At 40.0% G+C, this 12,192-nt stretch overlaps 1 protein-coding gene across 6 annotated transcripts in view; it reads left to right on the top strand.

Annotated features, from left to right (window-relative positions):
* The window catches only part of LOC129202208 (poly(rC)-binding protein 3-like), a 533,188-nt gene that overhangs the window by 344,335 nt on the left and 176,661 nt on the right, over nucleotides 1-12,192 (top strand). For all 6 annotated transcript variants that reach the window (XM_054814520.1, XM_054814513.1, XM_054814515.1 and 3 more), the window contains one exon: nucleotides 4,147-4,247. The gene's annotated coding sequence lies outside the window, so the exon portion shown is untranslated. The remainder of the gene's footprint in view (nucleotides 1-4,146; nucleotides 4,248-12,192) is intronic.

Genomic DNA, 12,192 nt, shown 5'->3' with positions numbered 1-12,192 from the left:
GGGCCTTCTGTTCCTCTCAGGAGAGAGTCTCCTATGACAATAACCCATCTTTTTTTTCTTTATGGAAGCAGTTTTGATGCAGGGCATAGACTGACTTAACTTTGGTGACACGTCCAAGGTAGATGAACCATCGTCCTCATTATTGTTTGGTTCCACTTGCAGGGCCTTATACCTGTTATGCAAGGGCACCTAGGAAGGTGGGGTAGTCACAGAGGAGACATGCCTGCCATGCCACTCAGGAACTTGTTGCCATTGTCCCCTATCCCTTTAGTCACTGTATTCAGCCCAGTGGAGAAAGGATAGAGAATCCTCCATATCATGCATTCTGTCTGCCTGTTGGGCCCGTCCCAGGGAAGGTAGGGTGCAATTCCAGTAGTCTGTCTCTCATAAGGGAGGAGTAGAGAGAGATTTTCCAGACTAATGCATAGACAAAGCATATGTGGAATTGTCACTTTCCATTTATTGTGGTGATAAAATATGAGTATTTTAGTGAATAAGGAAGGATGCCTGAATTGTTTTCATCTGCTGCAGTTTCATAATAGACTTTACCTTGCTCGCTGTCATGCTACAGGTGAAGGTTTTGCCATTTCCACCACAGGAAGGCTGATGTTCCCCATGACATAAAAGGCTATGTTCCGAAAATGCTTTTATAGCAGTACAATGCAAATCTTCTGACCGGTTTTGGCTGACTAGATCTCTGGTCATGCAAGTAGACCCTAAGCAGTGGGGCACGTGTGCCCAGAGTCTTGGTTGCCCAGATCACTGAACATTGGTTGATACCACTATTCCTTCCTGCTATCCACCCATATTATCTTTCAGTGAAAACTAGAGGGGATGGGGCATATCTTGGTGTGCTCCCAATAGCTGGGATGTGAACCAGGACTTGGGCCTGAGGACAATTTTCCTCCAAAACTGTTTCTTTCATAGTGTTTACTCAGTGTCTGTTCAGGACAAAAAAGGTTTGCATGGCTTTCTGAAGTGTATAATATCCTGAAAGCCAAATCTGTCATGCTAGCCAAAGCTAACTTCATATTTTGGCAACTGTTATAGATGGGATACTGGCTTAGATAGATGGATCTTCTGTCTGACCTAGTATAGCCATTCTTATCTACTCATTTATGTGAGGTGCCAAACACTAAAAGATTATCACATGGCTGTATGGAGTATTATTGTAATTATAATTATATTCATTTTTTATTTTCAAAACTATGAATAGACTTGTAAAGTCCCTCAAAATAAATTCACTTCACTTCACTTACTCTAATTACGCTAGGATGTGAAGTTGCACAGGGGGATGAGGGAAACTAGAAATTTTCTGCCCTCTAAAACTTCCTTGCACACAGTACGCTTTCTAACATCTGCATGTTGCAAGAGATCACCAAGAATGCAATAAAAGAGCAAAATGAATGAGGACATTGTGACAGCTGTATTTAAATCAGACCAAAGGATAACTTCCCTTGGTGTGATCCAACAGCACTCTGTAGTGCTTCTTAAGCTGAACGCTTATGTTGTGCATCTTTGTGTAAAATACAGACTGGTGGATGTTTCTTTTATAACCGCAGTGAATTGCTTTTTGAAGTCCACACATGTATGTGGCATCCACCACATCCTGTGGCAATGAGTTCCACCATTTAATTATGATCTTTGTGGAAAGCATTCTTGGGTTTCATGTTTTAAACTGGCTAACTGCTTGTTTTATTGGGACTGCTTCCTGGCCTATGAAAAACAGTGAAAAAGCATTCTTTATTCACTTTCTCAGTACTGTTCATGATTTTTTGGTGCTCTGTCACGGTCCTTTCCGTCAGTTGTCCCTCTTCCAATATGAAAATCCTAAAGCTTTATCTTCCCTCTTAGTACAGAAGCCATTACATACCTTTGATCATCCTGTCACCCTTTTCTTAATCCTTCTATTTCTACCCTGTCGTTTTTGAGATGAGATGACTGGAACCATATTCAATATTCAAAATGTTAGGTGGGCCATGGATTTTTATGGCATCATCATAGTGTTTTCTTCCTTTGTTTTCTGTTCTTTTCCTAATGTTTCCTAATATATCATTTTCTTTTTTGACAGTTGATGAGGATTTAGGTGACATTTTCATAAAGCTGTTTCCAAGCTCTCTTTCCCAACCAACAGTTAATTTCACTGTGTGTTTATAGATTTCCCAGGGTACAGGCATGACACGTTAGTTATTTAGCCATGAAAACACAGCTAAATTACAGGAGTGTTTTAGGCTGTAAACAAGATGATTTTTAGTAGAATTTAATATTTGCTCGGTTCTACTGGCCATTTTATATTGTTCTAGGTTTTGTTATATATCAGAGATTTCTCACAAGTATGTGAGGCAGTGCAAATGTCTCCCATGGACCCCAGCTTTTTAATGGGTTGTTGATTATTTTAACAGAGCATTAATTCTAACAAGAAAGTCATTCAGAAAAGAGTTCATTCAATGAGTTTTTTCTAAGCCATTTTTGCTAATTTTGCCACCAAAGTAAACCAAAGGAATCCAAATGAATGCATAATCCTTTGCTGTACTCACTCGATGAAGATTTCATCCGATAGTCTTCAACATCAGACAGAGATGCATAGCCCTTCAATTTTTTTTCATAGCCGAAATGTGTCATTACTATCATAATGGTTGCTAAGATGGAGTTTTGGAGCTTAATGAAATCTGGAATTAAATAAATCACCTCAAGATTGTTAAAACCTAGCTGAGAAAGAATTTAAAATAGTCATTTCTAAAAGAAGTGCTGACAGTATAAATATATTACTGCAAGTCGATCAGTCTCATCTCTGACTTTAAAACACTTGCTATGTTGTATATCAATGATCATTGTAAAAAAAAACTTTTTAATGGGCCAAAAATATTTCAGTATCACATCACAAGCAGAGATTTTTTTTTAAATGAGGTCTTTCAGCACTCTCCTTTCATGGAGTATAAGTCATTTGACTTTTTGCTTGTTAACATAAGATCGTGCTTTCAAATTTGCGGCTGCACTACAGTACAGAAACTAGGGATTTTTGAAGATATCCTTTTAACACAGTTTTGTCTAAGAAGTTCTGTTCCTTACTAATTCTTTTTATTCCCATGCATTATAGGAAGAGTTTTCTTTGTATGTCCTTTTTTTCATTCCAGTCTCAGTCCTGCTGGTCTGGGAGACGTCAGCTATGGAAACATTATTTTATAGCTGTGGTGGGTTGACCTTGGCCAGCAGCCAGGCACCCATCTCGCTGCTCTCTTACTTCCCTTCTCAACAGAACAAGGGACAAAATAAGATAGAAAATCTCATGGGTTGAGATAAAGACAAGGAGATAACTCACCAATTACCATCATGGGCAAAAAAACAGATTCAAGTTGGGGAAAATTAATTTAAGGCCAATTAAAAATATGGTAGGGTGGTGAGAAACAAAGACAACACTAGAAACACTTTTCCTCCACACTTTCTTTTTCTCAGGCTCAACTTCACCCCTTCATTCCCAACTCCTCTATCTCCTTCCCCCACAATCTGCACAGATGGAACCGCTGGTCATCTCCCATTCTCTCAGTTTCATTTCCATTTGGAGAGCTGAGATGGCTCCTTGACTCAGTTAACTGTCCTGTCCTTTAAGGACCATTGGAAATTACAAAGCTAGTCTTGAAATGCAGAATAACGTTGTGAGTACAAAGGGATATCCTCAGCTGTTAGATCGCAAATAAGAAGGCCAAATACATGAGCTAGTCCAACAGATAGCCAAGGAACTCTAGTCAATTGTTTGAAAGACATTTAGGGACATGATTGTATGTGCCTGTTTTGGAAAGTAATTTACTCCACCATATTGATTTATTAAACCAGAAAGGAGCCAGGCCTCTTTCATTTTCACTGTTCTCTCACAACTGGAACAGCTTAGAAATGTAAGTATGCAAGAGAATAAATTAAATAATTACTCTTTTCATTGTTTTGATTCCCTGTACACTCCGGGAAGCCTGATCTGAGCAGTTCAACCAGTAGAAGCCCATAAACTGTCTGCAGAGATTTAGTGGTGGAATAAAAAAAAAAATTATTAATTAATAGCCCCATAAAATGGAAAACAAGTTATTTTGGACAAGTTTTGGTTTAATATTTGATAGGTGATATAATTGCTAAGTCCTTGATTCTTCTTCTTTTCAGAGCATACTCAACACCTTTAGATCTCTTCTTTGAGACTGCAAAGTGACTGCAAAAACTGACCAACAACAGCAGTTTTTTAAATATCACTGGTCTTCTGACAAGTAAGTTCTTCATTCTCAGTTTTGCTTTCTCCCCTGTATTCCTGACTTGTATTTTATCCTTGTATTTATTATACGGACTACCATATGCATTTTCTAGGCCAAGTGAATATGAGTGCAAACTGAATAGTATGAAAGTGATCTTAATCTTTCCCAGCTAGAATGAAACCTGTCAATACTACAGATATAATTAAGATGAAGTACTGGATCACCTGATTATTCTAACTTACGATGCCATTGGGACTGTAGTCATATCTGTGGATGCTTGGGGGCTTTTCCCTGGTAAAAGGTTAAATGGTTAAAGCCTTTTTTCTGTCACTAGAATTGTGTGGCATCTGAGTCTGGAAATGCCTACCCATTTGCAGTTGGGCTTCTCTTCTTGGGAGCCTCCAGAGGTTACTCATTGTTGTAAATGGGACCTTATAGTTTTCCAGGATACACATGGATACAAAAACTGTGGTCATATGCCTCTTTTGCCAGTTTAGTCTCTTGTGCTCCCTCTTGCGTGTCCTACTCTTTGAAAGGTTGAGCTGTTTAGTCTCAGACTTGTACTACATCAGGAGTTTGCTAACGCTGCATCTAAACCAGTACCTTACACAGTGCAGTCCACCTAGCACAACAGATTATACAAGAATAGCCTTTGAATATAACTTGTTTCCATAAATAGGCTTATTATCTAGATGGCAGCAATACCCGACTCACTTTCTCCTACCAACTCGGCATTGTCTTTCTCGAATTCCCCTGCATTACCCAAAATGTAGACCTTTGTCCTTAAACCTTCTTGTGCCTGTGCAGGCATGATTCATCATACCATACTACCCCAAAAGTAAACTGATGTAAAATGGAGAACTCGACCCTTGGAAAGTGTCTTCGGACTTTATTCTTCTCCCATTATTGTTAGATTTCCTGTTCTCTGTTGTGGCTATACTGGGGAAATGGGAAAAGGAGCTTGTCTGATCCTTAGCCTCAATTCTAAAGGAACAAGAGAAAAACCCTTTTCAAAGTTTTTAAAGCTTGTTAAAGTAACCTACAAGTTGTTACTCCTCTCAATCTGAGTGAAGCCCAAGGTGAAAAATCTGAGACAAATGCAACAACAGAATCTCTCAAAAATAGCAGCGATTTTATAGAAAGGTAAAAAAAAAAAAAAACAGTATTTAACAATTTGGAAGTCCTTACTGGACTTAGGGAAAGGAAGCTGTAAGATTTTGGAAACTGCTGGAAATAATAGTATCTGAGGATAACCTCTACAGTTAGAGGAAGGACTATTAGAAGGGCTGGTAGGATCAGGAAAAGCAGAGAGGAAAAAGAACAACTTGCATAACAAAGGTGAGAAAGAGGATCCTTACTATTTACTAAGATGAACAGAAAAGAAAGCTCTTTTCTGTTCAGGACTTGTTGAAGTAGAACTTCAGAACTTCTTAAAGTTTTCCTGTTCATAAGGAATAATGTTTATAAGAAACTACATTTTAAAACACAAAGTTATTTCTAAACAATGGTGCCTAGCCATCCAAGCTTCCTATGTGAGGGATCTTTATACACACACACATATATAAAATATAAATATTTCCAGACACTGCTCCACCAAAATAGCAATGAAGATTCTCATATCACTACCACAATTCTTCATCTTTTTTTTGTGGTTTCATATAGCTACTGTAAATATCTTATTTTCTTCTTGTTGGAATATACTTCACTTCAGTGTATCTGATGGATTTTATGAAACTTGATACCTGGTTACAGGCTGGTTCAGCTTTGGCAATTGTATTTGATCATCCTGTATATGATAGGTAATGAAATTTTAGGATGTTATCACCTTTTGCCACTGCATATTTCTAAGAAAGTCGAGGGAGGTGATTCTGTACACTAGAAGGCTGCGTTTTGGTGCCCCTGCTTTAAGAAAGGGTGTTGAAAAAAACAGAGAGGGTTGGAAGAGGGCCATAGGAATCCTTAGCACATTGAAGAAAATGTCTGCTAAAGATTCGAAGAGCTCAGTCTGCTTTGGCTTTTTTAAAAGAAGCCGAGAGCCAAATTGATGGCCTTACCATGGGAAAAAGCAAGCAAGGAATGTAATTGAAATCACCACTCTGTCTTTCCGGTATGTGTTTATTTTTTAATTAGTTTCCTGGAAAATGGTTGGTTCCTCTCAGTTGGTATCATTAAAGTATTTTGGTTTTCTGCCACAGTGCAGCAGTAAATAATAAGGTGCGTGACCTCACTTGTTTGATAATCTAGACTGGGAAGTATGTAAAAACCCAAATAAGAGTAGGTAATTTCCATTTACATCATATTCTCCTTGCTTACAGTATTGTTGACCATGGTCAAAATGGTTATGGGAGAAAAGTCCTTGATCACTATATCAGTCCTGTTCCACTGTTGTGAGAATATCATACACCAGATTATTTTGACTGCTACTTTGTTTACATTAGGTACTTCTGTTGTAAAGGTGGAGCTACATTAAGTTGCATGTAGGGAATTATATAAAACCTCCTGACATATTTATTCAGATTCCTGATTTTTACTTTTTGTTATCTTAGAAACCAATGAATGACATTTCACATTTACTACATGTTCATTTATTTATTACTTATATTAAGCTGATTTATTAGTCAAATTAACCATTCTTTGTACTGAGTAAACAGAACTGTGTGTTTCTTTTTGCTTACTGTGTCCTGCAAGATTTTAGAATTAGCAGATTTCAGCCTCTGCCATGGAGCTTTTACCTACAGTAGAAAGTAAGATTTTTCTGCCTTTATCAGCTCTCAAGAGATAGCTTTGCATGAACTAGATTTAGCTAACCTAAATAAAGTGAAGAAATACCTTCTCTGCACCTGCAGAGGAAGCTACAGCTATCAGACTTGGACTGAACACTTCATTAGAGACCATTTTCTCCAGTCACTCAAACTCTCACAGCTCAGTGGTTTAATGGTCAGCAAATCTTTACCAACAGATATGTAATACTTGAATAGTGCACGTTATTCAATGTAAATCAACTTAGGAAATTTAGAAAGTATGGCAGTACATTGTTAAAATTTCATGTTTAATTTTAAATGATCCTACTTTTGAGTAAAAATATATATTTAATCTGAAAAAAATGCATCTAGTTAAAAAAATAGTTTGAGCAAAATCTATTCTTGTATTAAAAAATCATGCAATAATTTCTATTCACGCTGCCTGCTTGACAATGGAAAATTAAGCAAGAAGCTCTACTTTGCATGGTTATTTGGAAGCCCTTGAGGTGTTACAGTGGCTTGCCTAAGGCAACAAGTGTGTTACACTTAGGTGTTGATTTCTTTATTTAAAAGCGTAACAAAAAGGCAAAATACTATGCATTATTTTTTTTTATTCGGTTTTTAAAGACAAGGTAGCATCCAGGCTAGTATATTTGAGTTCTGCTTGGTAATATTGTTAATAAAGGGCTAATCGAAAGCTAACCTCGAAAATATATAGATCTTCATCTTCCATATATATAATTCCACGTATACCATTAGCAGAATTCTGTATATTTTCCTAGAAATAGAGGTTACACAATATGAAGAAAAAAGAAGCTAAAAATGTATGAGGTCTGTCTTTTTTCCTAGAAATGCACCTCTCCAGCTCCTTAATGTAAAAGGCACCTCTCCAGCTCCTTAACGTAAAATTCTGTTCAATCGAGTGTAATGGATTCACTTTCAGATGTTTTTTTCTCAGATTTCTAGTGTACTTTCTGCAGTATGAAGCCAAATGGAATCGCAATCTTTGTTATGGGAAAAGGCACAGGAAAATTCAGATGAATGTGGAAAGACCATAAATAAAAACCGTTAGCCTCTGACCCAACAATTGTCCAGTAACAAGTGCAATTATGTAGACAAATGGTGCCGATCACAATCTTCTCTCCCTACAGCACGGCAGTTGCTCGGTGTAAAGCCTTGCTGAACAGATAGATATGCTCTTGACGTTGGCAGGAAGGAATATGCTTGCCCGCAGTGTGATAGAGCACTCGTTGACTGGGCTGACAGGTACAACAAATAAAGATCTTGGCCATGGGAGATGCTGAGCACCTGTGACACCTGTCGTTGCTAATTCGGATTTTTGCAGGTGAATGCATGAATAAAAATGAAGGCTCACAGTCGCCTGGTTGGGGGGACGGTGGAGGGGACAGCTGATGAGAAAGTCAGTTTTAGGAAGCCTCTAATCAGGCAAGAAATGCCAGCGGCACTGGACGCCAAAAGGCAGAAATTCACCCCAGCTCAGGTGTGTTAAAATTGTATTCAGGGTTACCTTTCCCCTCGGAGACTTTGTGCCGGAGCAGGTATTACCTGTCTTTGTCGCTCGTGCTCGATGCTGAACCCGCGGGCAGCACCTTCCCCCTGCGGCAGCGGGAAGCTCTTCACAGCCCTGCCTTCCTCCCAGACAGGTGGCCCCAGGCCTGATCCAGGACAGCTTTTCTGCTGCGGCCGGGTAGCACCTGAGTGTGGGGGATCAAGCGCTCCCCGTACCTGCTGCTCGGGGCGAGCGCAACAGCCTGAGCCGCAGTACGGGGGAGCCTTTGCAGGGGTGCTCAGGGTGATGGGAGGAGATGAGCCGGCAGGTCCTGCTGGGCTGTCAGGTGCCATAAGCACCGCTCTCGTCCTCACAGCCTCCCTTGTTCCTCAAAGATCCCACATCTGTCTAACTCCTGGCATATGACTGAGGTCCCTAGGTTGGGAGATACCATCACCTCAGGTTTTTCTCCCAGTTAACACAGAGAAGGAGTACTGGTGGGCCAAGACCTTGAGGGACCCTGGTCCATTTGAGGTCTGAGTCTGCCTTCAGAGGTGTCTGTTTCTCTCCATTGTCAGCCAAAGGCAACTGTTCTCCTGAATTAAGAGCTTTGGTTAAGTGCCTAAAGGTAGGCAGGATCACTGTGAACTTTTGTCCTCATTCCCGTAAGTGAAGTGAGTGGTCTCTGCTCCCTACAGTGCACAGGCAGGATGCTGGTCCCTGCCTGCTCTCCAGCACGCAGAGGGAGATGACCGTTCGAGATCTGGGTTCCCCCAGCATCATGGATGCTCAGCAGCAGCCCTGGTAGTGAGCGCAGGAGCCCGGCCTGGGAGGGTCTGTAGGGTCAGCATGACTGTCTTGGTCCTTTGGCTGCAGAACAGGCTGGCACAGCATCACCCACAAAATTAAAAATAGAAGAAATCAATGTCGCTGCAGCTGGGATCCCTGGGGCGATGGTGTATGTCTGTGACACCCTGCCTCCAGCAGCTCCTCCTGGGGCTCTGGCAAAGGGCTGCAAATTCCTGACAGCCCAAAGAATTTGGGGCAGAGAGCGAGTATTTAGTGTCTTTTTAAGGAGGAGTGCCAATTCCAATCTGTGATTTCCCTATTCTGATATGGTAGGGTAGACTCAGTCCAGCTTAAGAGCAGGTTTGGCAAAACGCAGTCCTATGTAGCTCAACATGAATATTATTTTTGTTTCGTAGTACTAATAACCAGTTAAAAGATAACAACACTTATTAGTCAGATACAGACACATTCTTTGCCTGTCCTGCCAGGGTACAAATGAGTAAAAAGACAGAAGTACAGTTCATTAGGAAGGAACCAAGCCATTTAATTATCCTAAGAAAATGGTCTTCCTAATTTTTTTTCTCTTTCCTTTTTTTTTTTTTTTGCTAATGATTGTCATTTTCTTACTATTCTCTGACATTTATATATTGCAATAAAAGTGCAGAGCATCTGTCTCGTGGCCTGTCAACTTCATCAGGCTTGGAGAATTGAGGGAAAAAAAGGAAAAGAAAATATGTAAATATAATGACTATAATATTGAACAATTTTATTCTGCCATATGGAGATAAACTGGTTAAAAAAAGAGAAGATTGCCATTTCAATGCTATTTGGTTTATAATATAAACTTCCCTTTTCTTTGCCCTTTTACTTCCGTAGGAGTCTTATTCACTGTATTCAATCCTAGCCAAAAGGTCACTGTTGTCCTACAAGAAAGTCCTCCCTCCCCTTCCTGGCACCTCTGGATGCTGTGAATAGAGCTCTTTTTCTCTGAGGCTGAGATCCGTCAGCGGGAAGGCACAGCAGGAGCAGCTGAATATCATCTTCCTCTCCTGGAGGTCAAGTGCATCACCCCTGGGTGCTGCACAAATTGTGCGAGGAGAGGGATGGGTAATCCCACCAGACCTCCTGGCTCTGACACTACAGCGCTCGGCATCCTGACCACCTTTCCACTGCATTGTCCATTAATTTAAATTAATTCAGTCTTTTTGACATTGTTCCCTAGATAGGTGATTTTTAGTTTTAGATTGAATTTCTCAACCTAGTTATTTAATGTTTGTATTTATACATGCATTTGTCATTGTGGGTTCTTGACTTTGACAAGATGTTGATGAAGTAACACGTCCTGGAATATGAAGCAGTCAAATGGCTGTTCATTCCAACTGAATTCTGACACTCCTAATCACAGTAAATAATGTTTAATCTTAGTTTTGTCTTATAGTATTCAGTGGGAGTTCTTACGGAGTGACATTCAAATCCACGTGAATAATGCTCTCCCTGTGCTTTTTTCTGTAATACTGGAAGAGGATGTGCAGGAAGGCTGTTGCTATTCCAGCTTGTGCTGTGAAGAAGTAAGAGACAAAATACCCAGAATGAAAAGCAGAGAAAGGACTCTGTCGTAAGGCCGCTCAGCTTGGTGATTGCACTGGTTTGGGATCGGAGACCTTCCACTTGTGCTGGATGGATGGAGTCTGAATAGAACAAAGAGCAGTAAACCCAGCGCTGGAGGAGGATTGATGCTCTAGGAGGAAAAGACAGTCTCAGAGCCCATGGCAGACAGGTTTATGGAGAGACCACCTGTACTGCAAGAACTGGCTGTGAGGACGTGAAGGGACCTTTTCCTGCCTTGTAGTGTATTTTCATACTTCCTAAATTAAACAGTGCCTACGTGCCTTTACAAGAGTCCAGCTCTCTTCACATGCCTATAAGAACTCAGACTAGCTCCAAGATCTTGCTATTCATGGGAAACAGTAAAGATATTTGAAGAAAAGAAACAAAAAAGACCCATTTACTTGCAGGTAAAAGCTCAGAGGGAACAGACTATAAACAGCACAGAAGAAATCTTTAGAGAGTCTAGTTGCCGGTGCTTGGCATGCTTCTGCTCAGCGTACGCAAAGGGAGATTTGGGGCAAAGCTGGAAGCACTCGAGAGACAGAGCAGAGGGTGCGCGCGTAACATCAGGGCAACTCCTGCCAAAGCACAGGTCTCTATTCCGAGTAAGCAAGTAGTGACGTTTCTGAGGAAAAAGGAATAAGAATACCTAAATATCATTTTGCGAAACAGCTACATCAATTTAATTGTGGGTTTTCAAAACGCCTAGCCTCAGATCGACAAGCAGCCTCAGCGGTTTCAGACTGAGGATTTGAAAGTATCATAAGGTTGCAAATAACCTGTAAACATTGGCTTAACTGTAATGTTTGTTATCCTTAGTTATTGATGATATTTTCTGTGCGCTTCCATAGAAAAGGACAGACTAGAGACTCCTAAAGCGTAATTCTTGTAAGGCAGTGAGAGTGCACATATCAAAATGACCAGAAAAGGACTAGATCAGTCCCCAGCAAATTAAGAATGTGTATTCATTATGCTTGTAATAACGATAGTATGTTTTATGACATTACATTCAAGCAATTGTAATTTCAGTTTTATGGAGCAAAAAGTGCAGTGTCTGAGATTTAACTTTCAAGTAATTGACACCGCTTGAAAATTCTTAATGGCCATTCATTAGGAGGTACTGTCTCTTTCCTTATCCTACATGATTATTTTAATTTAAACTAGCTCTCTGCTTTCTATATAGAATTATTGATAAACATATGTCTTTCTTCAGCAAATGATTAGCTAAATCATCCTTTTATTTACAAGCAGCTCTGTGTCCCCGTGCCCTAAATCTTTCTAGTTGGAAGAGTGGGAGGGAAAGCAATTTAAT

This window comes from Grus americana, chromosome 2 (genome assembly GCF_028858705.1).
Source record: "Grus americana isolate bGruAme1 chromosome 2, bGruAme1.mat, whole genome shotgun sequence".
NCBI classification, from domain to species: Eukaryota; Metazoa; Chordata; class Aves; order Gruiformes; family Gruidae; genus Grus; species Grus americana.
This window is presented reverse-complemented; position numbering and strand designations above follow the sequence as displayed.